This window comes from Stenella coeruleoalba, assembly GCF_951394435.1.
Source record: "Stenella coeruleoalba genome assembly, contig: scaffold_152, whole genome shotgun sequence".
Classification (NCBI taxonomy): Eukaryota; Metazoa; Chordata; class Mammalia; order Artiodactyla; family Delphinidae; genus Stenella; species Stenella coeruleoalba.
Window position 1 is genome coordinate 180,691 of NW_027645953.1, and position 25,530 is coordinate 206,220.

Genomic DNA, 25,530 nt, shown 5'->3' on the forward strand with positions numbered 1-25,530 from the left:
GAATATATTCAGGAAAAAACTCATACGCCCTTTTTGGCCAAGTGCATCATTGTGGACGTTCTGCCTCTTTTCCTATGCTTTCAATGCAATTCCAGTCTACCTCCTGAAATCGGTTTCCTGCAATTCTGCCCCGCTTTCAAGTCCTCTTGGCAGCCTTACTTCAGTCTATTTTTGGACGATAGCTGTCATTTATAACTCTGCAGGTTTGTGAATTACAGTGCCCCTGAGCTCCTTTCTTCAAGTCGCTTTCTTTTGAGCTGGCCGCAACACCGCAGGATGGCTTCAGGCCCTAATCTGGTTCCGGTACGGCACGCTGAGCCTTTGGTTATTTCCTCTTCCTGGTGGGAAATGAGAGTTAAATTTGCCCGTCCAGACACCTCCAGCTAGCCTCTCATTGGTTCTCGCTATTCCTGTTCATCTTCCGCAGAAATTGCAAACTGGGCCAAACAGGAGGTTAAAGGCGCTGACTCTCCAAGTGGGGAGAGTGTTAGTAAAGCGTCTGGAATGTTGCACCCGAGTACCAGGGGAGGAAAACTGAGACATATTTGAACACGTCTCCCATTCACATGGTTGATCATACTTGGGTTCCACATGCATGTTTTAGCTGAAGGAAGAATACCTTAAACCTGGAGAGTTGAGACCCGTGTAATGGGTACCATGCAATATGACTTCAAAGGGTCTTCATTTGCTCACCGAACCTCTCCAATCCTATCACTGCTGCGTTTATGCCCCTGTACACATGCTTGATTCTCTTTCGGAGACATAGCAATCCATAGGTTTTAAGATACTTACTAGTCAGGTACATTCTTAGGCGTTTAATATGCGGTGTTGAGTCCATTTCATTGAGCAAGGAGTAGCTCTTGTCTATTCCATATTTGACTTAAGGAACTTTATCTGTGCTCATTTCAATCTCTGGTTTTATGCAGCACCCCAACTCACCTTTACCCTTAAGCAAGCATAAGTTGGTTTTCTAAATTTGAGACCCTGTTCTGTTCTGTAATTCAGTTCCTGTGTAGCCAAGTTTACATTCCGTGTATTACTGATATCTTATGATGTTTCTTTTTCTGTGTGACTTACTTCAGTTAGAATCATCATACATGAATCCACTCATTGTGCTGCTAAGGGCCTGATGAGACACATTTCATTGCTGAGTGATATTGCTTTGTAAGTAAATACCACTACTTCTTTATCCATTTTTCACTTTCTGCGATGTTGAACTTGTACTGTAAACGAGGTTCTTGTAAACAGACCCGTTCCAAACTTTAGGGTGGTTGTGTCTTTTTGATTTTAATTTCCCTAAGCTATAGGACCATAAGTGGAAGTGCCCTAGGTTCTGTTGCTTTGTTTTTTAGATGTTTCAGGAAACACCATACACTTCTCCCGAGTGGTTGTTGACAATTTACATCCCGCCCATCAGCATAACAAGGCTCCCAGTTCTCCATGGCCTGTCCTGCCTTTCTGGATTTTACACTTTTTTCAGATGGCCCTTTTGACCGGGGGGAAGTGAGACTTCATTGTAGTGCAGATTTCCTTTGCAAGCTTGCTTGGTTGGCCAAAAAGGGCGTATGCGTTTTTTCCTGAATATATTCAGGAAAAAACGCATACGCCCTTTTTGGCCAAGTGCATCATTGTGGACGTTCTGCCTCTTTTCCTATGCTTTCAATGCAATTCCAGTCTACCTCCTGAAATCGGTTTCCTGCAATTCTGCCCCGCTTTCAAGTCCTCTTGGCAGCCTTACTTCAGTCTATTTTTGGACGATAGCTGTCATTTATAACTCTGCAGGTTTGTGAATTACAGTGCCCCTGAGCTCCTTTCTTCAACTCGCTTTCTTGTGACCTGGCCGCAACACCGCAGGATGGCTTCAGGCCCTAATCTGGTTCCGGCACGACATGCTGAGCCTTTGGTTAATTCCTCTTCCTGGTGGGAAATGAGAGTTAAATTTGCCCGTCCAGACACCTCCAGTTAGCCTCTCATTGGTTCTCGCTATTCCTGTTCATCTTCCGCAGAAATTGCAAACTGGGCCAAACAGGAGGTTAAAGGGACTGACTCTCCAAGTGGGGAGAGTGTTAGTAAAGCGTCTGGAATGTTGCACCCGAGTACCAGGGGAGGAAAACTGAGACATATTTGAACACGTCTCCCATTCACATGGTTGATCATACTTGGGTTCCACATGCATGTTTTAGCTGAAGGAAGAATACCTTAAACCTGGAGAGTTGAGACCCGTGTAATGGGTACCATGCAATATGACTTCAAAGGGTCTTCATTTGCTCACCGAACCTCTCCAATCCTATCACTGCTGTGTTTATGCCCCTGTACACATGCTTGATTCTCTTTCGGAGACATAGCAATCCATAGGTTTTAAGATACTTACTAGTCAGGTACATTCTTAGGCGTTTAATATGCGGTGTTGAGTCCATTTCGTTGAGCAAGGAGTAGCTCTTGTCTATTCCATATTTGACTTAAGGAACTTTATCTGTGCTCATTTCAATCTCTGGTTTTATGCACCACCCCAACTCACCTTTACCCTTAAGCAAGCATAAGTTAGTTTTCTAAATTTGAGACCCTGTTCTGTTCTGTAATTCAGTTCCTGTGTAGCCAAGTTTACATTCCGTGTATTACTGATATCTTATGATGTTTCTTTTTCTGTGTGACTTATTTCAGTTAGAATCATCATACCTGAATCCACTCATTGTGATGCTGAGGGCCTGATGACATAGATTTCATTGCTGAGAGATATTGCTTTGTAAGTAAATACCACAAGTTCTTTATCCATTTTTCACTTTCTGCGATGTTGAACTTGTACTGTAAACGAGGTTCTTGTAAACAGAGGCGTCCCAAACTTTGGGGTGGCTGTGTCTTTTTGATTTTAATTTCCCTAAGCTATAGGACCATAAGTGGAAGTGCCCTAGGTTCTGTTGCTTTGTTTTTTAGATGTTTCAGGAAACACCATACACTTCTCCGGAGTGTCTGTTGGCAATTTACATCCCGCCCATCAGCATAACAAGGCTCCCAGTTCTCCATGGCCTGTCCTGCCTTTCTGGATTTTACACTTTTTTCAGATGGCCCTTTTGACCGGGGGGAAGTGAGACTTCATTGGAGTGCAGATTTCCTTTGCAAGCTTGCTTGGTTGGCCAAAAAGGGCGTATGCGTTTTTTCCTGAATATATTCAGGAAAAAACGTATATGCCCTTTTTGGCCAAGTGCATCATTGTGGACGTTCTGCCTCTTTTCCTATGCTTTCAATGCAATTCCAGTCTACCTCCTGAAATCGGTTTCCTGCAATTCTGCCCCGCTTTCAAGTCCTCTTGGCAGCCTTACTTCAGTCTATTTTTGGACGATAGCTGTCATTTATAACTCTGCAGGTTTGTGAATTACAGTGCCCCTGAGCTCCTTTCTTCAACTCGCTTTCTTGTGACCTGGCCGCAACACCGCAGGATGGCTTCAGGCCCTAATCTGGTTCCGGCCCGGCATGCTGAGCCTTTGATTAATTCCTCTTCCTGGTGGGAAATGAGAGTTAAATTTGCCCGTCCAGACACCTCCAGCTAGCCTCTCATTGGTTCTCGCTATTCCTGTTCATCTTCCGCAGAAATTGCAAACTGGGCCAAACAGGAGGTTAAAGGGACTGACTCTCCAAGTGGGGAGAGTGTTAGTAAAGCGTCTGGAATGTTGCACCCGAGTACCAGGGGAGGAAAACTGAGACATATTTGAACACGTCTCCCAATCACATGGTTGATCATACTCTAGGTTCCACATGCATGTTTTAGCTGAAGGAAGAATACCTTAAACCTGGGTATTTGAAACCCGTGGAATGGGTACCATGCAATATGACTTCAAAGGGTCTTCATTTGCTCACCGAACCTCTCCAATCCTATCACTGCTGCGTTTATGCCCCTGTACACATGCTTGATTCTCTTTCGGAGACATAGCAATCCATAGGTTTTAAGATACTTACTAGTCAGGTACATTCTTAGGTGTTTAATATGCGGTGTTGAGTCCATTTCATTGAGCAAGGAGTAGCTCTTGTCTATTCCATATTTGACTTAAGGAACTTTATCTGTGCTCATTTCAATCTCTGGTTTTATGCAGCACCCCAACTCACCTTTACCCTTAAGCAAGCATAAGTTGGTTTTCTAAATTTGAGACCCTGTTCTGTTCTGTAATTCAGTTCCTGTGTAGCCAAGTTTACATTCCGTGTATTACTGATATCTTATGATGTTTCTTTTTCTGTGTGACTTACTTCAGTTAGAATCATCATACATGAATCCACTCATTGTGCTGCTAAGGGCCTGATGAGACAGATTTCATTGCTGAGTGATATTGCTTTGTAAGTAAATACCACAACTTCTTTATCCATTTTTCACTTTCTGCGATGTTGAACTTGTACTGTAAACGAGGTTCTTGTAAACAGACCCGTTCCAAACTTTAGGGTGGTTGTGTCTTTTTGATTTTAATTTCCCTAAGCTATAGGACCATAAGTGGAAGTGCCCTAGGTTCTGTTGCTTTGTTTTTTAGATGTTTCAGGAAACACCATACACTTCTCCCGAGTGTCTGTTGGCAATTTACATCCCGCCCATCAGCATAACAAGGCTCCCAGTTCTCCATGGCCTGTCCTGCCTTTCTGGATTTTACACTTTTTTCAGATGGCCCTTTTGACCGGGGGGAAGTGAGACTTCATTGTAGTGCAGATTTCCTTTGCAAGCTTGCTTGGTTGGCCAAAAAGGGCGTATGCGTTTTTTCCTGAATATATTCAGGAAAAAACGCATACGCCCTTTTTGGCCAAGTGCATCATTGTGGACGTTCTGCCTCTTTTCCTATGCTTTCAATGCAATTCCAGTCTACCTCCTGAAATCGGTTTCCTGCAATTCTGCCCCGCTTTCAAGTCCTCTTGGCAGCCTTACTTCAGTCTATTTTTGGACGATAGCTGTCATTTATAACTCTGCAGGTTTGTGAATTACAGTGCCCCTGAGCTCCTTTCTTCAACTCGCTTTCTTGTGACCTGGCCGCAACACCGCAGGATGGCTTCAGGCCCTAATCTGGTTCCGGCCCGACATGCTGAGCCTTTGGTTAATTCCTCTTCCTGGTGGGAAATGAGAGTTAAATTTGCCCGTCCAGACACCTCCAGCTAGCCTCTCATTGGTTCTCGCTATTCCTGTTCATCTTCCGCAGAAATTGCAAACTGGGCCAAACAGGAGGTTAAAGGGACTGACTCTCCAAGTGGGGAGAGTGTTAGTAAAGCGTCTGGAATGTTGCACCCGAGTACCAGGGGAGGAAAACTGAGACATATTTGAACACGTCTCCCATTCACATGGTTGATCATACTTGGGTTCCACATGCATGTTTTAGCTGAAGGAAGAATACCTTAAACCTGGAGAGTTGAGACCCGTGTAATGGGTACCATGCAATATGACTTCAAAGGGTCTTCATTTGCTCACCGAACCTCTCCAATCCTATCACTGCTGTGTTTATGCCCCTGTACACATGCTTGATTCTCTTTCGGAGACATAGCAATCCATAGGTTTTAAGATACTTACTAGTCAGGTACATTCTTAGGCGTTTAATATGCGGTGTTGAGTCCATTTCGTTGAGCAAGGAGTAGCTCTTGTCTATTCCATATTTGACTTAAGGAACTTTATCTGTGCTCATTTCAATCTCTGGTTTTATGCACCACCCCAACTCACCTTTACCCTTAAGCAAGCATAAGTTAGTTTTCTAAATTTGAGACCCTGTTCTGTTCTGTAATTCAGTTCCTGTGTAGCCAAGTTTACATTCCGTGTATTACTGATATCTTATGATGTTTCTTTTTCTGTGTGACTTATTTCAGTTAGAATCATCATACCTGAATCCACTCATTGTGATGCTGAGGGCCTGATGACATAGATTTCATTGCTGAGAGATATTGCTTTGTAAGTAAATACCACAAGTTCTTTATCCATTTTTCACTTTCTGCGATGTTGAACTTGTACTGTAAACGAGGTTCTTGTAAACAGAGGCGTCCCAAACTTTGGGGTGGCTGTGTCTTTTTGATTTTAATTTCCCTAAGCTATAGGACCATAAGTGGAAGTGCCCTAGGTTCTGTTGCTTTGTTTTTTAGATGTTTCAGGAAACACCATACACTTCTCCGGAGTGTCTGTTGGCAATTTACATCCCGCCCATCAGCATAACAAGGCTCCCAGTTCTCCATGGCCTGTCCTGCCTTTCTGGATTTTACACTTTTTTCAGATGGCCCTTTTGACCGGGGGGAAGTGAGACTTCATTGGAGTGCAGATTTCCTTTGCAAGCTTGCTTGGTTGGCCAAAAAGGGCGTATGCGTTTTTTCCTGAATATATTCAGGAAAAAACGTATACGCCCTTTTTGGCCAAGTGCATCATTGTGGACGTTCTGCCTCTTTTCCTATGCTTTCAATGCAATTCCAGTCTACCTCCTGAAATCGGTTTCCTGCAATTCTGCCCCGCTTTCAAGTCCTCTTGGCAGCCTTACTTCAGTCTATTTTTGGACGATAGCTGTCATTTATAACTCTGCAGGTTTGTGAATTACAGTGCCCCTGAGCTCCTTTCTTCAACTCGCTTTCTTGTGACCTGGCCGCAACACCGCAGGATGGCTTCAGGCCCTAATCTGGTTCCGGCCCGGCATGCTGAGCCTTTGATTAATTCCTCTTCCTGGTGGGAAATGAGAGTTAAATTTGCCCGTCCAGACACCTCCAGCTAGCCTCTCATTGGTTCTCGCTATTCCTGTTCATCTTCCGCAGAAATTGCAAACTGGGCCAAACAGGAGGTTAAAGGGACTGACTCTCCAAGTGGGGAGAGTGTTAGTAAAGCGTCTGGAATGTTGCACCCGAGTACCAGGGGAGGAAAACTGAGACATATTTGAACACGTCTCCCAATCACATGGTTGATCATACTCTAGGTTCCACATGCATGTTTTAGCTGAAGGAAGAATACCTTAAACCTGGGTATTTGAAACCCGTGGAATGGGTACCATGCAATATGACTTCAAAGGGTCTTCATTTGCTCACCGAACCTCTCCAATCCTATCACTGCTGCGTTTATGCCCCTGTACACATGCTTGATTCTCTTTCGGAGACATAGCAATCCATAGGTTTTAAGATACTTACTAGTCAGGTACATTCTTAGGTGTTTAATATGCGGTGTTGAGTCCATTTCATTGAGCAAGGAGTAGCTCTTGTCTATTCCATATTTGACTTAAGGAACTTTATCTGTGCTCATTTCAATCTCTGGTTTTATGCAGCACCCCAACTCACCTTTACCCTTAAGCAAGCATAAGTTGGTTTTCTAAATTTGAGACCCTGTTCTGTTCTGTAATTCAGTTCCTGTGTAGCCAAGTTTACATTCCATGTATTACTGATATCTTATGATGTTTCTTTTTCTGTGTGACTTACTTCAGTTAGAATCATCATACATGAATCCACTCATTGTGCTGCTAAGGGCCTGATGACACAGATTTCATTGCTGAGTGATATTGCTTTGTAAGTAAATACCACAACTTCTTTATCCATTTTTCACTTTCTGCAATGTTGAACTTGTACTGTAAACGAGGTTCTTGTAAACAGAGCCGTTCCAAACTTTGGGGTGGCTGTGTCTTTTTGATTTTAATTTCCCTAAGCTATAGGACCATAAGTGGAAGTGCCCTAGGTTCTGTTGCTTTGTTTTTTAGATGTTTCAGGAAACACCATACACTTCTCCCGAGTGGTTGTTGGCAATTTACATCCCGCCCATCAGCATAACAAGGCTCCCAGTTCTCCATGGCCTGTCCTGCCTTTCTGGATTTTACACTTTTTTCAGATGGTCCTTTTGACCGGGGGGAAGTGAGACTTCATTGTAGTGCAGATTTCCTTTGCAAGCTTGCTTGGTTGGCCAAAAAGGGCGTATGCGTTTTTTCCTGAATATATTCAGGAAAAAACTCATACGCCCTTTTTGGCCAAGTGCATCATTGTGGACGTTCTGCCTCTTTTCCTATGCTTTCAATGCAATTCCAGTCTACCTCCTGAAATCGGTTTCCTGCAATTCTGCCCCGCTTTCAAGTCCTCTTGGCAGCCTTACTTCAGTCTATTTTTGGACGATAGCTGTCATTTATAACTCTCCAGGTTTGTGAATTACAGTGCCCCTGAGCTCCTTTCTTCAAGTCGCTTTCTTTTGAGCTGGCCGCAACACCGCAGGAAGGCTTCAGGCCCTAATCTGGTTCCGGTACGGCACGCTGAGCCTTTGGTTATTTCCTCTTCCTGGTGGGAAATGAGAGTTAAATTTGCCCGTCCAGACACCTCCAGCTAGCCTCTCATTGGTTCTCGCTATTCCTGTTCATCTTCCGCAGAAATTGCAAACTGGGCCAAACAGGAGGTTAAAGGCGCTGACTCTCCAAGTGGGGAGAGTGTTAGTAAAGCGTCTGGAATGTTGCACCCGAGTACCAGGGGAGGAAAACTGAGACATATTTGAACACGTCTCCCATTCACATGGTTGATCATACTTGGGTTCCACATGCATGTTTTAGCTGAAGGAAGAATACCTTAAACCTGGAGAGTTGAGACCCGTGTAATGGGTACCATGCAATATGACTTCAAAGGGTCTTCATTTGCTCACCGAACCTCTCCAATCCTATCACTGCTGCGTTTATGCCCCTGTACACATGCTTGATTCTCTTTCGGAGACATAGCAATCCATAGGTTTTAAGATACTTACTAGTCAGGTACATTCTTAGGCGTTTAATATGCGGTGTTGAGTCCATTTCATTGAGCAAGGAGTAGCTCTTGTCTATTCCATATTTGACTTAAGGAACTTTATCTGTGCTCATTTCAATCTCTGGTTTTATGCAGCACCCCAACTCACCTTTACCCTTAAGCAAGCATAAGTTGGTTTTCTAAATTTGAGACCCTGTTCTGTTCTGTAATTCAGTTCCTGTGTAGCCAAGTTTACATTCCGTGTATTACTGATATCTTATGATGTTTCTTTTTCTGTGTGACTTACTTCAGTTAGAATCATCATACCTGAATCCACTCATTGTGCTGCTAAGGGCCTGATGAGACAGATTTCATTGCTGAGTGATATTGCTTTGTAAGTAAATACTACAACTTCTTTATCCATTTTTCACTTTCTGCGATGTTGAACTTGTACTGTAAACGAGGTTCTTGTAAACAGAGCCGTTCCAAACTTTGGGGTGGCTGTGTCTTTTTTATTTTAATTTCCCTAAGCTATAGGACCATAAGTGGAAGTGCCCTAGGTTCTGTTGGTTTGTTTTTTAGATGTTTCAGGAAACACCATACACTTCTCCCCAGTGGTTGTTGGCAATTTACATCCCGCCCATCAGCATAACAAGGCTCCCAGTTCTCCATGGCCTGTCCTGCCTTTCTGGATTTTACACTTTTTTCAGATGGCCCTTTTGACCGGGGGGAAGTGAGACTTCATTGTAGTGCAGATTTCCTTTGCAAGCTTGCTTGGTTGGCCAAAAAGGGCGTATGCGTTTTTTCCTGAATATATTCAGGAAAAAACGCATACGCCCTTTTTGGCCAAGTGCATCATTGTGGACGTTCTGCCTCTTTTCCTATGCTTTCAATGCAATTCCAGTCTACCTCCTGAAATCGGTTTCCTGCAATTCTGCCCCGCTTTCAAGTCCTCTTGGCAGCCTTACTTCAGTCTATTTTTGGACGATAGCTGTCATTTATAACTCTGCAGGTTTGTGAATTACAGTGCCCCTGAGCTCCTTTCTTCAACTCGCTTTCTTGTGACCTGGCCGCAACACCGCAGGATGGCTTCAGGCCCTAATCTGGTTCCGGCCCGGCATGCTGAGCCTTTGGTTAATTCCTCTTCCTGGTGGGAAATGAGAGTTAAATTTGCCCGTCCAGACACCTCCAGCTAGCCTCTCATTGGTTCTCGCTATTCCTGTTCATCTTCCGCAGAAATTGCAAACTGGGCCAAACAGGAGGTTAAAGGCGCTGACTCTCCAAGTCGGGAGAGTGTTAGTAAAGCGTCTGGAATGTTGCACCCGAGTACCAGGGGAGGAAAACTGAGACATATTTGAACACGTCTCCCGTTCACACGGTTGATCATACTCTGGGTTCCACATGCATGTTTTAGCTGAAAGAAGAATACCTAAAACCTGGGTAGTTGAAACCCGTGGAATGGGTACCATGCAATATGACTTCAAAGGGTCTTCATTTGCTCACCGAACCTCTCCAATCCTATCACTGCTGCATTTATTCCCCTGTACACACACTTGATTCTCTTTTGGAGACATAGCAATCCATAGGTTTTAAGATACTTACTAGTCAGGTACATTCTTAGGGGTTTAATATGGGGTTTTGAGTCCATTTCGTTGAGCAAGGAGTAGCTCTTGTCTATTCCATATTTGGCTTAAGGAACTTTATCTGTGCTCATTTCAATCTCTGGTTTTATGCAGCACCCCAACTCACCTTTACCCTTAAGCAAGCATAAGTTGGTTTTCTAAATTTGAGACCCTGTTCTGTTTTGGAATGTAGTTCCTGTGTAGCCAAGTTTACATTCCGTGTATTAGTGATATCTTATGATGTTTCTTTTTCTGTGTGACTTATTTCAGTTAGAATCATCGTACCTGAATCTACTCATTATGCTGCTAAGGGCCTGATGACATAGATTTCATTGCTGAGTGATACTGCATTGTACGTAAGTACCACAAGTTCTTTATCCATTTTTCACTTTCTGCGATGTTGAACTTGTACTGTAAACGAGGTTCTTGTAAACAGAGCCATTCCAAACTTTGGGGTGGCTGTGTCTTTTTGATTTTAATTTCCCTAAGCTATAGGACCATAAGTGGAAGTGCCCTAGGCTCTGTTGCTTTGTTTTTTAGATGTTTCAGGAAACCCCATACACTTCTCCCAAGTGTCTGTTGGCAATTTACATCCCGCCCTTCAGCATAACAAGGCTCCCAGTTCTCAATGGCCTGTTGCCTTTCTGGATTTTACACTTTTTTCAGATGGCCCTTTTGACCGGGGGGAAGTGAGACTTCATTGTAGTGCAGATTTCCTTTGCAAGCTTGCTTGGTTGGCCAAAAAGGGCGTATGCGTTTTTTCCTGAATATATTCAGGAAAAAACGCATACGCCCTTTTTGGCCAAGTGCATCATTGTGGACGTTCTGCCTCTTTTCCTATGCTTTCAATGCAATTCCAGTCTACCTCCTGAAATCGGTTTCCTGCAATTCTGCCCCGCATTCAAGTCCTCTTGGCAGCCTTACTTCAGTCTATTTTTGGACGATAGCTGTCATTTATAACTCTGCAGGTTTGTGAATTACAGTGCCCCTGAGCTCCTTTCTTAAACTTGCTTTCTTGTGACCTGGCCGCAACACCGCAGGCTGGCTTCAGGCCCTAATCTGGTTCCGGCACGGCACGCTGAGCCTTTGGTTATTTCCTCTTCCTGGTGGGAAATGAGAGTTAAATTTGCCCGTCCAGAAACCTCCAGTTAGCCTCTCATTGGTTCTCGCTATTCCTGTTCATCTTCCACAGAAATTGCAAACTGGGCCAAACAGGAGGTTAAAGGCGCTGACTCTCCAAGTGTGGAGAGTGTTAGTAAAGCGTCTGGAATGTTGCACCCGAGTACCAGGGGAGGAAAACTGAGACATATTTCAACACGTCTCCCGTTCACATGGTTGATCATACTTGGGTTCCACATGCATGTTTTAGCTGAAGGAAGAATACCTTAAACCTGGAGAGTTAAGACCCGTGTAATGGGTACCATGCAATATGACTTCAAAGGGTCTTCATTTGCTCACCGAACCTCTCCAATCCTATCACTGCTGCGTTTATGCCCCTGTACACATGCTTGATTCTCTTTCGGAGACATAGCAATCCATAGGTTTTACGATACTTACTAGTCAGGTACATTCTTAGGCGTTTAATATGCGGTGTTGAGTCCATTTCGTTGAGCAAGGAGTAGCTCTTGTCTATTCCATATTTGACTTAAGGAACTTTATCTGTGCTCATTTCAATCTCTGGTTTTATGCAGCACCCCAACTCACCTTTACCCTTAAGCAAGCATAAGTTGGTTTTCTAAATTTGAGACCCTGTTCTGTTCTGTAATTCAGTTCCTGTGTAGCCAAGTTTACATTCCGTGTATTACTGATATCTTATGATGTTTCTTTTTCTGTGTGACTTACTACAGTTAGAATCATCATACCTGAATCCACTCATTGTGCTGCTAAGGGCCTGATGACACAGATTTCATTGCTGAGTGATATTGCTTTGTAAGTAAATACCACAACTTCTTTATCCATTTTTCACTTTCTGCGATGTTGAACTTGTACTGTAAACGAGGTTCTTGTAAACAGAGCCGTTCCAAACTTTGAGGTGGCTGTGTCTTTTTGATTTTAATTTCCCTAAGCTATAGGACCATAAGTGGAAGTGCCCTAGGCTCTGTTGCTTTGTTTTTTAGATGTTTCAGGAAACACCATACACTTCTCCCGAGTGGTTGTTGGCAATTTACATCCCGCCCATCAGCATAACAAGGCTCCCAGTTCTCCATGTCCTGTCCTGCCTTTCTGGATTTTACACTTTTTTCAGATGGCCCTGTTGACCGGGGGGAAGTGAGACTTCATTGTAGTGCAGATTTCCTTTGCAAGCTTGCTTGGTTGGCCAAAAAGGGCGTATGCGTTTTTTCCTGAATATATTCAGGAAAAAACGCATACGCCCTTTTTGGCCAAGTGCATCATTGTGGACGTTCTGCCTCTTTTCCTATGCTTTCAATGCAATTCCAGTCTACCTCCTGAAATCGGTTTCCTGCAATTCTGCCCCGCTTTCAAGTCCTCTAGGCAGCCTTACTTCAGTCTATTTTTGGACGATAGCTGTCATTTATAACTCTGCTGGTTTGTGAATTACAGTGCCCCTGAGCTCCTTTCTTCAACTCGCTTTCTTTTGAGCTGGCCGCAACACCGCAGGATGGCTTCAGGCCCTAATCTGGTTCCGGCCCGGCATGCTGAGCCTTTGGTTAATTCCTCTTCCTGGTGGGAAATGAGAGTTAAATTTGCCCGTCGAGACACCTCCAGCTAGTCTCTCATTGGTTCTCGCTATTCCTGTTCATCTTCCGCAGAAATTGCAAACTGGGCCAAACAGGAGGTTAAAGGCGCTGACTCTCCAAGTGGGGAGAGTGTTAGTAAAGCGTCTGGAATGTTGCACCCGAGTACCAGGGGAGGAAAACTGAGACATATTTGAACACGTCTCCCGTTCACATGGTTGATCATACTTGGGTTCCACATGCATGTTTTAGCTGAAGGAAGAATACCTTAAACCTGGAGAGTTGAGACCCGTGTAATGGGTACCATGCAATATGACTTCAAAGGGTCTTCATTTGCTCACCGAACCTCTCCAATCCTATCACTGCTGCGTTTATGCCCCTGTACACATGCTTGATTCTCTTTTGGAGACATAGCAATCCATAGGTTTTACGATACTTACTAGTCAGGTACATTCTTAGGCGTTTAATATGCGGTGATGAGTCCATTTCGTTGAGCAAGGAGTAGCTCTTGTCTATTCCATATTTGACTTAAGGAACTTTATCTGTGCTCATTTCAATCTCTGGTTTTATGCAGCACCCCAACTCACCTTTACCCTTAAGCAAGCATAAGTTGGTTTTCTAAATTTGAGACCCTGTTCTGTTCTGTAATTCAGTTCCTGTGTAGCCAAGTTTACATTCCGTGTATTACTGATATCTTATGATGTTTCTTTTTCTGTGTGACTTACTTCAGTTAGAATCATCATACCTGAATCCACTCATTGTGCTGCTAAGGGCCTGATGACACAGATTTCATTGCTGAGTGATATTGCTTTGTAAGTAAATACCACAACTTCTTTATCCATTTTTCACTTTCTGCGATGTTGAACTTGTACTGTAAACGAGGTTCTTGTAAACAGAGCCGTTCCAAACTTTGGGGTGGCTGTGTCTTTTTGATTTTAATTTCCCTAAGCTATAGGACCATAAGTGGAAGTGCCCTAGGTTCTGTTGCTTTGTTTTTTAGATGTTTCAGGAAACACCATACACTTCTCCCGAGTGGTTGTTGGCAATTTACATCCCGCCCATCAGCATAACAAGGCTCCCAGTTCTCCATGGCCTGTCCTGCCTTTCTGGATTTTACACTTTTTTCAGATGGCCCTTTTGACCGGGAGGAAGTGAGACTTCATTGTAGTGTAGATTTCCTTTGCAAGCTTGCTTGGTTGGCCAAAAAGGGCGTATGCGTTTTTTCCTGAATATATTCAGGAAAAAACGCATACGCCCTTTTTGGCCAAGTGCATCATTGTGGACGTTCTGCCTCTTTTCCTATGCTTTCAATGCAATTCCAGTCTACCTCCTGAAATCGGTTTCCTGCAATTCTGCCCCGCTTTCAAGTCCTCTTGGCATCCTTACTTCAGTCTATTTTTGGACGATAGCTGTCATTTATAACTCTGCAGGTTTGTGAATTACAGTGCCCCTGAGCTCCTTTCTTCAACTCGCTTTCTTGTGACCTGGCCGCAACACCGCAGGATGGCTTCAGGCCCTAATCTGGTTCCGGCACGGCATGCTGAGCCTTTGGTTAATTCCTCTTCCTGGTGGGAAATGAGAGTTAAATTTGCCCGTCCAGACACCTCCAGCTAGCCTCTCATTGGTTCTCGCTATTCCTGTTCATCTTCCGCAGAAATTGCAAACTGGGCCAAACAGGAGGTTAAAGGGACTGACTCTCCAAGTTGGGAGAGTGTTAGTAAAGCGTCTGGAATGTTGCACCCGAGTACCAGGGGAGGAAAACTGAGACATATTTGAACACGTCTCCTGTTCACATGGTTGATCATACTCTGGGTTCCACATGCATGTTTTAGCTGAAGGAAGAATACCTTAAACCTGGAGAGTTGAGACCCGTGGAATGGGTACCATGCAATATGACTTCAAAGGGTCTTCATTTGCTCACCGAACCTCTCCAATCCTATCACTGCTGCGTTTATTCCCCTGTACACACGCTTGATTCTCTTTCGGAGACATAGCAATCCATAGGTTTTAAGATACTTACTAGTCAGGTACATTCTTAGGGGTTTAATATGGGGTTTTGAGTCCATTTCGTTGAGCAAGGAGTAGCTCTTGTCTATTCCATATTTGGCTTAAGGAACTTTATCTGTGCTCATTTCAATCTCTGGTTTTATGCAGCACCCCAACTCACCTTTACCCTTAAGCAAGCATAAGTTGGTTTTCTAAATTTGAGACCCTGTTCTGTTTTGGAATGCAGTTCCTGTGTAGCCAAGTTTACATTCCGTGTATTACTGATATCTTATGATGTTTCTTTTTCTGTGTGACTTATTTCAGTTAGAATCATCATACCTGAATCCACTCATTGTGCTGCTAAGGGCCTGATGACACAGATTTCATTGCTGAGTGATATTGCTTTGTAAGTAAATACCACAACTTCTTTATCCATTTTTCACTTTCTGCGATGTTGAACTTGTACTGTAAACGAGGTTCTTGTAAACAGAGGCGTCCCAAACTTTGGGGTGGCTGTGTCTTTTTGATTTTAATTTCCCTAAGCTATAGGACCATAAGTGGCAGTGCCCTAGGCTCTGTTGCTTTGTTTTTTAGATGTTTCAGGAAACACCATACACTTCTCCCGAGTGGTTGTTGGCAATTTACATCCCGCCCATCAGCATAACAAGGCTCCCAGTTCTCCATGGCCTGTCCTGCCTTTCTGGATTTTACACTTTTTTCAGATGGCCCTTTTGACCGGGGGGAAGTGAGACTTCATTGTAGTGCAGATTTCCTTTGCAAGCTTGCTTGGTTGGCCAAAAAGGGCGTATGCGTTTTTTCCTGAATATATTCAGGAAAAAACGCATACGCCCTTTTTGGCCAAGTGCATCATTGTGGACGTTCTGCCTCTTTTCCTATGCTTTCAATGCAATTCCAGTCTACCTCCTGAAATCGGTTTCCTGCAATTCTGCCCCGCTTTCAAGTCCTCTTGGCAGCCTTACTTCAGTCTATTTTTGGACGATAGCTGTCATTTATAACTCTGCAGGTTTGTGAATTACAGTGCCCCTGAGCTCCTTTCTTCAACTCGCTTTCTTGTGACCTGGCCGCAACACCGCAGGATGGCTTCAGGCCCTAATCTGGTTCCGGCCCGGCATGCTGAGCCTTTGGTTAATTCCTCTTCCTGGTGGGAAATGAGAGTTAAATTTGCCCGTCCAGACACCTCCAGCTAGCCTCTCATTGGTTCTCGCTATTCCTGTTCATCTTCCGCAGAAATTGCAAACTGGGCCAAACAGGAGGTTAAAGGGACTGACTCTCCAAGTTGGGAGAGTGTTAGTAAAGCGTGTGGAATGTTGCACCCGAGTACCAGGGGAGGAAAACTGAGACATATTTGAACACGTCTCCTGTTCACATGGTTGATCATACTTGGGTTCCACATGCATGTTTTAGCTGAAGGAAGAATACCTTAAACCTGGAGAGTTGAGACCCGTGGAATGGGTACCATGCAATATGACTTCAAAGGGTCTTCATTTGCTCACCGAACCTCTCCAATCCTATCACTGCTGCGTTTATTCCCCTGTACACACGCTTGATTCTCTTTCGGAGACATAGCAATCCATAGGTTTTAAGATACTTACTAGTCAGGTACATTCTTAGGGGTTTAATATGGGGTTTTGAGTCCATTTCGTTGAGCAAGGAGTAGCTCTTGTCTATTCCATATTTGGCTTAAGGAACTTTATCTGTGCTCATTTCAATCTCTGGTTTTATGCAGCACCCCAACTCACCTTTACCCTTAAGCAAGCATAAGTTGGTTTTCTAAATTTGAGACCCTGTTCTGTTTTGGAATGCAGTTCCTGTGTAGCCAAGTTTACATTCCGTGTATTACTGATATCTTATGATGTTTCTTTTTCTGTGTGACTTATTTCAGTTAGAATCATCATACCTGAATCCACTCATTGTGCTGCTAAGGGCCTGATGACACAGATTTCATTGCTGAGTGATATTGCTTTGTAAGTAAATACCACAACTTCTTTATCCATTTTTCACTTTCTGCGATGTTGAACTTGTACTGTAAACGAGGTTCTTGTAAACAGAGGCGTCCCAAACTTTGGGGTGGCTGTGTCTTTTTGATTTTAATTTCCCTAAGCTATAGGACCATAAGTGGCAGTGCCCTAGGCTCTGTTGCTTTGTTTTTTAGATGTTTCAGGAAACACCATACACTTCTCCCAAGTGTCTGTTGGCAATTTACATCCCGCCCATCAGCATAACAAGGCTCCCAGTTCTCCATGGCCTGTCCTGCCTTTCTGGATTTTACACTTTTTTCAGATGGCCCTTTTGACCGGGGGGAAGTGAGACTTCATTGTAGTGCAGATTTCCTTTGCAAGCTTGCTTGGTTGGCCAAAAAGGGCGTATGCGTTTTTTCCTGAATATATTCAGGAAAAAACGCATACGCCCTTTTTGGCCAAGTGCATCATTGTGGACGTTCTGCCTCTTTTCCTATGCTTTCAATGCAATTCCAGTCTACCTCCTGAAATCGGTTTCCTGCAATTCTGCCCCGCTTTCAAGTCCTCTTGGCAGCCTTACTTCAGTCTATTTTTGGACGATAGCTGTCATTTATAACTCTGCAGGTTTGTGAATTACAGTGCCCCTGAGCTCCTTTCTTCAACTCGCTTTCTTGTGACCTGGCCGCAACACCGCAGGATGGCTTCAGGCCCTAATCTGGTTCCGGCCCGGCATGCTGAGCCTTTGGTTAATTCCTCTTCCTGGTGGGAAATGAGAGTTAAATTTGCCCGTCCAGACACCTCCAGCTAGCCTCTCATTGGTTCTCGCTATTCCTGTTCATCTTCCGCAGAAATTGCAAACTGGGCCAAACAGGAGGTTAAAGGGACTGACTCTCCAAGTTGGGAGAGTGTTAGTAAAGCGTCTGGAATGTTGCACCCGAGTACCAGGGGAGGAAAACTGAGACATATTTGAACACGTCTCCTGTTCACATGGTTGATCATACTCTGGGTTCCACATGCATGTTTTAGCTGAAGGAAGAATACCTTAAACCTGGAGAGTTGAGACCCGTGGAATGGGTACCATGCAATATGACTTCAAAGGGTCTTCATTTGCTCACCGAACCTCTCCAATCCTATCACTGCTGCGTTTATTCCCCTGTACACACGCTTGATTCTCTTTCGGAGACATAGCAATCCATAGGTTTTAAGATACTTACTAGTCAGGTACATTCTTAGGGGTTTAATATGGGGTTTTGAGTCCATTTCGTTGAGCAAGGAGTAGCTCTTGTCTATTCCATATTTGGCTTAAGGAACTTTATCTGTGCTCATTTCAATCTCTGGTTTTATGCAGCACCCCAACTCACCTTTACCCTTAAGCAAGCATAAGTTGGTTTTCTAAATTTGAGACCCTGTTCTGTTTTGGAATGCAGTTCCTGTGTAGCCAAGTTTACATTCCGTGTATTACTGATATCTTATGATGTTTCTTTTTCTGTGTGACTTATTTCAGTTAGAATCATCATACCTGAATCCACTCATTGTGCTGCTAAGGGCCTGATGACACAGATTTCATTGCTGAGTGATATTGCTTTGTAAGTAAATACCACAACTTCTTTATCCATTTTTCACTTTCTGCGATGTTGAACTTGTACTGTAAACGAGGTTCTTGTAAACAGAGCCGTTCCAAACTTTGGGGTGGCTGTGTCTTTTTGATTTTAATTTCCCTAAGCTATAGGACCATAAGTGGAAGTGCCCTAGGTTCTGTTGCTTTGTTTTTTAGATGTTTCAGGAAACACCATACACTTCTCCTGAGTGGTTGTAGGCAATTTACATCCCGCCCATCAGCATAACAAGGCTCCCAGTTCTCCATGGCCTGTCCTGCCTTTCTGGATTTTACACTTTTTTCAGATGGCCCTTTTGACCGGGGGGAAGTGAGACTTCATTGTAGTGTAGATTTCCTTTGCAAGCTTGCTTGGTTGGCCAAAAAGGGCGTATGCGTTTTTTCCTGAATATATTCAGGAAAAAACGCATACGCCCTTTTTGGCCAAGTGCATCATTGTGGACGTTCTGCCTCTTTTCCTATGCTTTCAATGCAATTCCAGTCTACCTCCTGAAATCGGTTTCCTGCAATTCTGCCCCGCTTTCAAGTCCTCTTGGCAGCCTTACTTCAGTCTATTTTTGGACGATAGCTGTCATTTATAACTCTGCAGGTTTGTGAATTACAGTGCCCCTGAGCTCCTTTCTTCAACTCGCTTTCTTTTGAGCTGGCCGCAACACCGCAGGATGGCTTCAGGCCCTAATCTGGTTCCGGCACGGCACGCTGGGCCTTTGGTTAGTTCCTCTTCCTGGTGGGAAATGAGAGTTAAATTTGCCCGTCCAGACACCTCCAGCTAGCCTCTCATTGGTTCTCGCTATTCCTGTTCATCTTCCGCAGAAATTGCAAACTGGGCCAAACAGGAGGTTAAAGGGACTGACTCTCCAAGTCGGGAGAGTGTTAGTAAAGCGTCTGGAATGTTGCACCTGAGTACCAGGGTACGAAAACTGAGACATATTTGAACACGTCTCCCGATCACATGGTTGATCATACTCTAGGTTGAACATGCATGTTTTAGCTGAAGGAAGAATACCTTAAACCTGGGTAGTTGAAACCCGTGGAATGGGTACCATGCAATATGATTTCAAAGGGTCTTCATTTGCTCACCGAACCTCTCCAATCCTATCACTGCTGCGTTTATGGCCCTGTACACACGCTTGATTCTCTTTTGGAGACATAGCAATCCATAGGTTTTAAGATACTTACTAGTCAGGTACATTCTTAGGCGTTTAATATGCGGTGTTGAGTCCATTTCGTTGAGCAAGGAGTAGCTCTTGTCTATTCCATATTTGGCTTAAGGAACTTTATCTGTGCTCATTTCAACCTCTGGTTTTATGCAGCAGCTCAACTCACCTTTCCCCTTAAGCAAGCATAAGTTGGTTTTCTAAATTTGAGACCCTGTTCTGTTTTGGAATGCAGTTCCTGTGTAGCCAAGTTTACATTCCGTGTATTACTGATATCTTATGATGTTTCTTTTTCTGTGTGACTTATTTCAGTTAGAATCATCATACCTGAATCCACTCATTGTGCTGCTAAGGGCCTGATGACACAGATTTCATTGCTGAGTGATATTGCTTTGTAAGTAAATACCACAACTTCTTTATCCATTTTTCACTTTCTGCGATGTTGAACTTGTACTGTAAACGAGGTTCTTGTAAACAGAGCCGTTCCAAACTTTGGGGTGGCTGTGTCTTTTTGATTTTAATTTCCCTAAGCTATAGGACCATAAGTGGAAGTGCCCTAGGTTCTGTTGCTTTGTTTTTTAGATGTTTCAGGAAACACCATACACTTCTCCCGAGTGGTTGTTGGCAATTTACATCCCGCCCATCAGCATAACAAGGCTCCCAGTTCTCCATGGCCTGTCCTGCCTTTCTGGATTTTACACTTTTTTTAGATGGCCCTTTTGACCGGGGGGAAGTGAGACTTCATTGTAGTGCAGATTTCCTTTGCAAGCTTGCTTGGTTGGCCAAAAAGGGCGTATGCGTTTTTTCCTGAATATATTCAGGAAAAAACGCATACGCCCTTTTTGGCCAAGTGCATCATTGTGGACGTTCTGCCTCTTTTCCTATGCTTTCAATGCAATTCCAGTCTACCTCCTGAAATCGGTTTCCTGCAATTCTGCCCCGCTTTCAAGTCCTCTTGGCAGCCTTACTTCAGTCTATTTTTGGACGATAGCTGTCATTTATAACTCTGCAGGTTTGTGAATTACAGTGCCCCTGAGCTCCTTTCTTCAACTCGCTTTCTTTTGAGCTGGCCGCAACACCGCAGGATGGCTTCAGGCCCTAATCTGGTTCCGGTACGGCACGCTGAGCCTTTGGTTCTTTCCTCTTCCTGGTGGGAAATGAGAGTTAAATTTGCCCGTCCAGACACCTCCAGATAGCCTCTCATTGGTTCTCACTATTCCTGTTCATCTTCCGCAGAAATTGCAAACTGGGCCAAACAGGAGGTTAAAGGCGCTGACTCTCCAAGTGGGGAGAGTGTTAGTAAAGCTTCTGGAATGTTGCACCCGAGTACCAGGGGAGGAAAACTGAGACATATTTGAACACGTCTCCCGTTCACATGGTTGATCATACTTGGGTTCCACATGCATGTTTTAGCTGAAGGAAGAATACCTTAAACCTGGAGAGTTGAGACCCGTGTAATGGGTACCATGCAATATGACTTCAAAGGGTCTTCATTTGCTCACCGAACCTCTCCAATCCTATCACTGCTGCATTTATGCCTCTGCATACATGCTTGATTCTCTTTTGGAGACATAGCAATCCATAGGTTTTACGATACTTACTAGTCAGGTACATTCTTAGGCGTTTAATATGCGGTGTTGAGTCCATTTCGTTGAGCAAGGAGTAGCTCTTGTCTATTCCATATTTGACTTAAGGAACTTTATCTGTGCTCATTTCAATCTCTGGTTTTATGCAGCACCCCAACTCACCTTTACCCTTAAGCAAGCATAAGTTGGTTTTCTAAATTTGAGACCCTGTTCTGTTCTGTAATTCAGTTCCTGTGTAGCCAAGTTTACATTCCGTGTATTACTGATATCTTATGATGTTTCTTTTTCTGTGTGACTTACTTCAGTTAGAATCATCATACCTGAATCCACTCATTGTGCTGCTAAGGGCCTGATGACACAGATTTCATTGCTGAGTGATATTGCTTTGTAAGTAAATACCACAACTTCTTTATCCATTTTTCACTTTCTGCGATGTTGAACTTGTACTGTAAACGAGGTTCTTGTAAACAGAGGCGTCCCAAACTTTGGGGTGGCTGTGTCTTTTTGATTTTAATTTCCCTAAGCTATAGGACCATAAGTGGCAGTGCCCTAGGCTCTGTTGCTTTGTTTTTTAGATGTTTCAGGAAACACCATACACTTCTCCCGAGTGTCTGTTGGCAATTTACATCCCGCCCATCAGCATAACAAGGCTCCCAGTTCTCCATGGCCTGTCCTGCCTTTCTGGATTTTACACTTTTTTCAGATGGCCCTTTTGACCGGGGGGAAGTGAGACTTCATTGTAGTGCAGATTTCCTTTGCAAGCTTGCTTGGTTGGCCAAAAAGGGCGTATGCGTTTTTTCCTGAATATATTCAGGAAAAAACGCATACGCCCTTTTTGGCCAAGTGCATCATTGTGGACGTTCTGCCTCTTTTCCTATGCTTTCAATGCAATTCCATCCTACCTCCTGAAATCGGTTTCCTGCAATTCTGCCCCGCTTTCAAGTCCTCTTGGCAGCCTTACTTCAGTCTATTTTTGGACGATAGCTGTCATTTATAACTCTGCAGGTTTGTGAATTACAGTGCCCCAGAGCTCCTTTCTTCAACTCGCTTTCTTGTGACCTGGCCGCAACACCGCAGGATGGCTTCAGGCCCTAATCTGATTCCGGCACGGCACGCTGATCCTTTGGTTATTTCCTCTTCCTGGTGGGAAATGAGAGTTAAATTTGCCCGTCCAGACACCTCCAGCTAGTCTCTCATTGGTTCTCGCTATTCCTGTTCATCTTCCGCAGAAATTGCAAACTGGGCCAAACAGGAGGTTAAAGGCAGTGACTCTCCAAGTGGGGAGAGTGTTAGTAAAGCGTCTGGAATGTTGCACCCGAGTACCAGGGGAGGAAAACTGAGACATATTTGAACACGTCTCCCGTTCACATGGTTGATCATACTTGGGTTCCACATGCATGTTTTAGCTGAAGGAAGAATACCTTAAACCTGGAGAGTTAAGACCCGTGTAATGGGTACCATGCAATATGACTTCAAAGGGTCTTCATTTGCTCACCGAACCTCTCCAATCCTATCACTGCTGCGTTTATGCCCCTGTACACATGCTTGATTCTCTTTCGGAGACATAGCAATCCATAGGTTTTAAGATACTTACTAGTCAGGTACATTCTTAGGCGTTTAATATGCGGTGTTGAGTCCATTTCGTTGAGCAAGGAGTAGCTCTTGTCTATTCCATATTTGACTTAAGGAACTTTATCTGTGCTCATTTCAATCTCTGGTATTATGCAGCACCCCAACTCACCTTTACCCTTAAGCAAACATAAGTTGGTTTTCTAAATTTGAGACCCTGTTCTGTTCTGTAATTCAGTTCCTGTGTAGCCAAGTTTCCATTCCGTGTATTACTGATATCTTATGATGTTTCTTTTTCTGTGTGACTTACTTCAGTTAGAATCATCATACCTGAATCCACTCATTGTACTGCTAAGGGCCTGATGACACAGATTTCATTGCTGAGTGATATTGCTTTGTAAGTAAATACCACAACTTCTTTATCCATTTTTCACTTTCTGCGATGTTGAACTTGTACTGTAAACGAGGTTCTTGTAAACAGAGGCGCCCCAAACTTTGGGGTGGCTGTGTCTTTTTGATTTTAATTTCCCTAAGCTATAGGACCATAAGTGGCAGTGCCCTAGGCTCTGTTGCTTTGTTTTTTAGATGTTTCAGGAAACACCATACACTTCTCCCGAGTGGTTGTTGGCAATTTACATCCCGCCCATCAGCATAACAAGGCTCCCAGTTCTCCATGGCCTGTCCTGCCTTTCTGGATTTTACACTTTTTTCAGATGGCCCTTTTGACCGGGGGGAAGTGAGACTTCATTGTAGTGCAGATTTCCTTTGCAAGCTTGCTTGGTTGGCCAAAAAGGGCGTATGCGTTTTTTCCTGAATATATTCAGGAAAAAACGCATACGCCCTTTTTGGCCAAGTGCATCATTGTGGACGTTCTGCCTCTTTTCCTATGCTTTCAATGCAATTCCAGTCTACCTCCTGAAATCGGTTTCCTGCAATTCTGCCCCGCTTTCAAGTCCTCTTGGCAGCCTTACTTCAGTCTATTTTTGGACGATAGCTGTCATTTATAACTCTGCAGGTTTGTGAATTACAGTGCCCCAGAGCTCCTTTCTTCAACTCGCTTTCTTGTGACCTGGCCGCAACACCGCAGGATGGCTTCAGGCCCTAATCTGATTCCGGCACGGCACGCTGATCCTTTGGTTATTTCATCTTCCTGGTGGGAAATGAGAGTTAAATTTGCCCGTCCAGACACCTCCAGCTAGTCTCTCATTGGTTCTCGCTATTCCTGTTCATCTTCCGCAGAAATTGCAAACTGGGCCAAACAGGAGGTTAAAGGCGGTGACTCTCCAAGTGGGGAGAGTGTTAGTAAAGCGTCTGGAATGTTGCACCCGAGTACCAGGGGAGGAAAACTGAGACATATTTGAACACGTCTCCCGTTCACATGGTTGATCATACTTGGGTTCCACATGCATGTTTTAGCTGAAGGAAGAATACCTTAAACCTGGAGAGTTAAGACCCGTGTAATGGGTACCATGCAATATGACTTCAAAGGGTCTTCATTTGCTCACCGAACCTCTCCAATCCTATCACTGCTGCGTTTATGCCCCTGTACACATGCTTGATTCTCTTTTGGAGACATAGCAATCCATAGGTTTTAAGATACTTACTAGTCAGGTACATTCTTAGGCGTTTAATATGCGGTGTTGAGTCCATTTCGTTGAGCAAGGAGTAGCTCTTGTCTATTCCATATTTGACTTAAGGAACTTTATCTGTGCTCATTTCAATCTCTGGTTTTATGCAGCACCCCAACTCACCTTTCCCCTTAAGCAAGCATAAGTTGGTTTTCTAAATTTGAGACCCTGTTCTGTTTTGGAAAGCAGTTCCTGTGTAGCCAAGTTTACATTCCGTGTATTACTGATATCTTATGATGTTTCTTTTTCTGTGTGACTTACTTCAGTTAGAATCATCGTACCTGAATCTACTCATTATGCTGCTAAGGGCCTGATGACATAGATTTCATTGCTGAGTGATACTGCATTGTACGTAAGTACCACAAGTTCTTTATCCATTTTTCACTTTCTGCGATGTTGAACTTGTACTGTAAACGAGGTTCTTGTAAACAGAGCCGTTCCAAACTTTGGGGTGGCTGTGTCTTTTTGATTTTAATTTCCCTAAGCTATAGGACCATAAGTGGAAGTGCCCTAGGTTCTGTTGTTTTGTTTTTTAGATGTTTCAGGAAACACCATACACTTCTCCGGAGTGTCTGTTGGCAATTTACATCCCGCCCATCAGCATAACAAGGCTCCCAGTTCTCCATGGCCTGTCCTGCCTTTCTGGATTTTACACTTTTTTCAGATGGCCCTTTTGACCGGGGGGAAGTGAGACTTCATTGTAGTGCAGATTTCCTTTGCAAGCTTGCTTGGTTGGCCAAAAAGGGCGTATGCGTTTTTTCCTGAATATATTCAGGAAAAAACGCATACGCCCTTTTTGGCCAAGTGCATCATTGTGGACGTTCTGCCTCTTTTCCTATGCTTTCAATGCAATTCCAGTCTACCTCCTGAAATCGGTTTCCTGCAATTCTGCCCCGCTTTCAAGTCCTCTTGGCAGCCTTACTTCAGTCTATTTTTGGACGATAGCTGTCATTTATAACTCTGCAGGTTTGTGAATTACAGTGCCCCTGAGCTCCTTTCTTCAACTCGCTTTCTTGTGACCTGGC

General features: G+C 43.8%; 1 long non-coding RNA gene across 2 annotated transcripts in view; it reads left to right on the forward strand.

Moving 5' to 3' along the window:
* LOC307181247 overlaps positions 1-25,530 on the forward strand; it is a 559,683-nt gene that overhangs the window by 49,962 nt on the left and 484,191 nt on the right. The gene's annotated exons all lie outside the window — the stretch shown is intronic.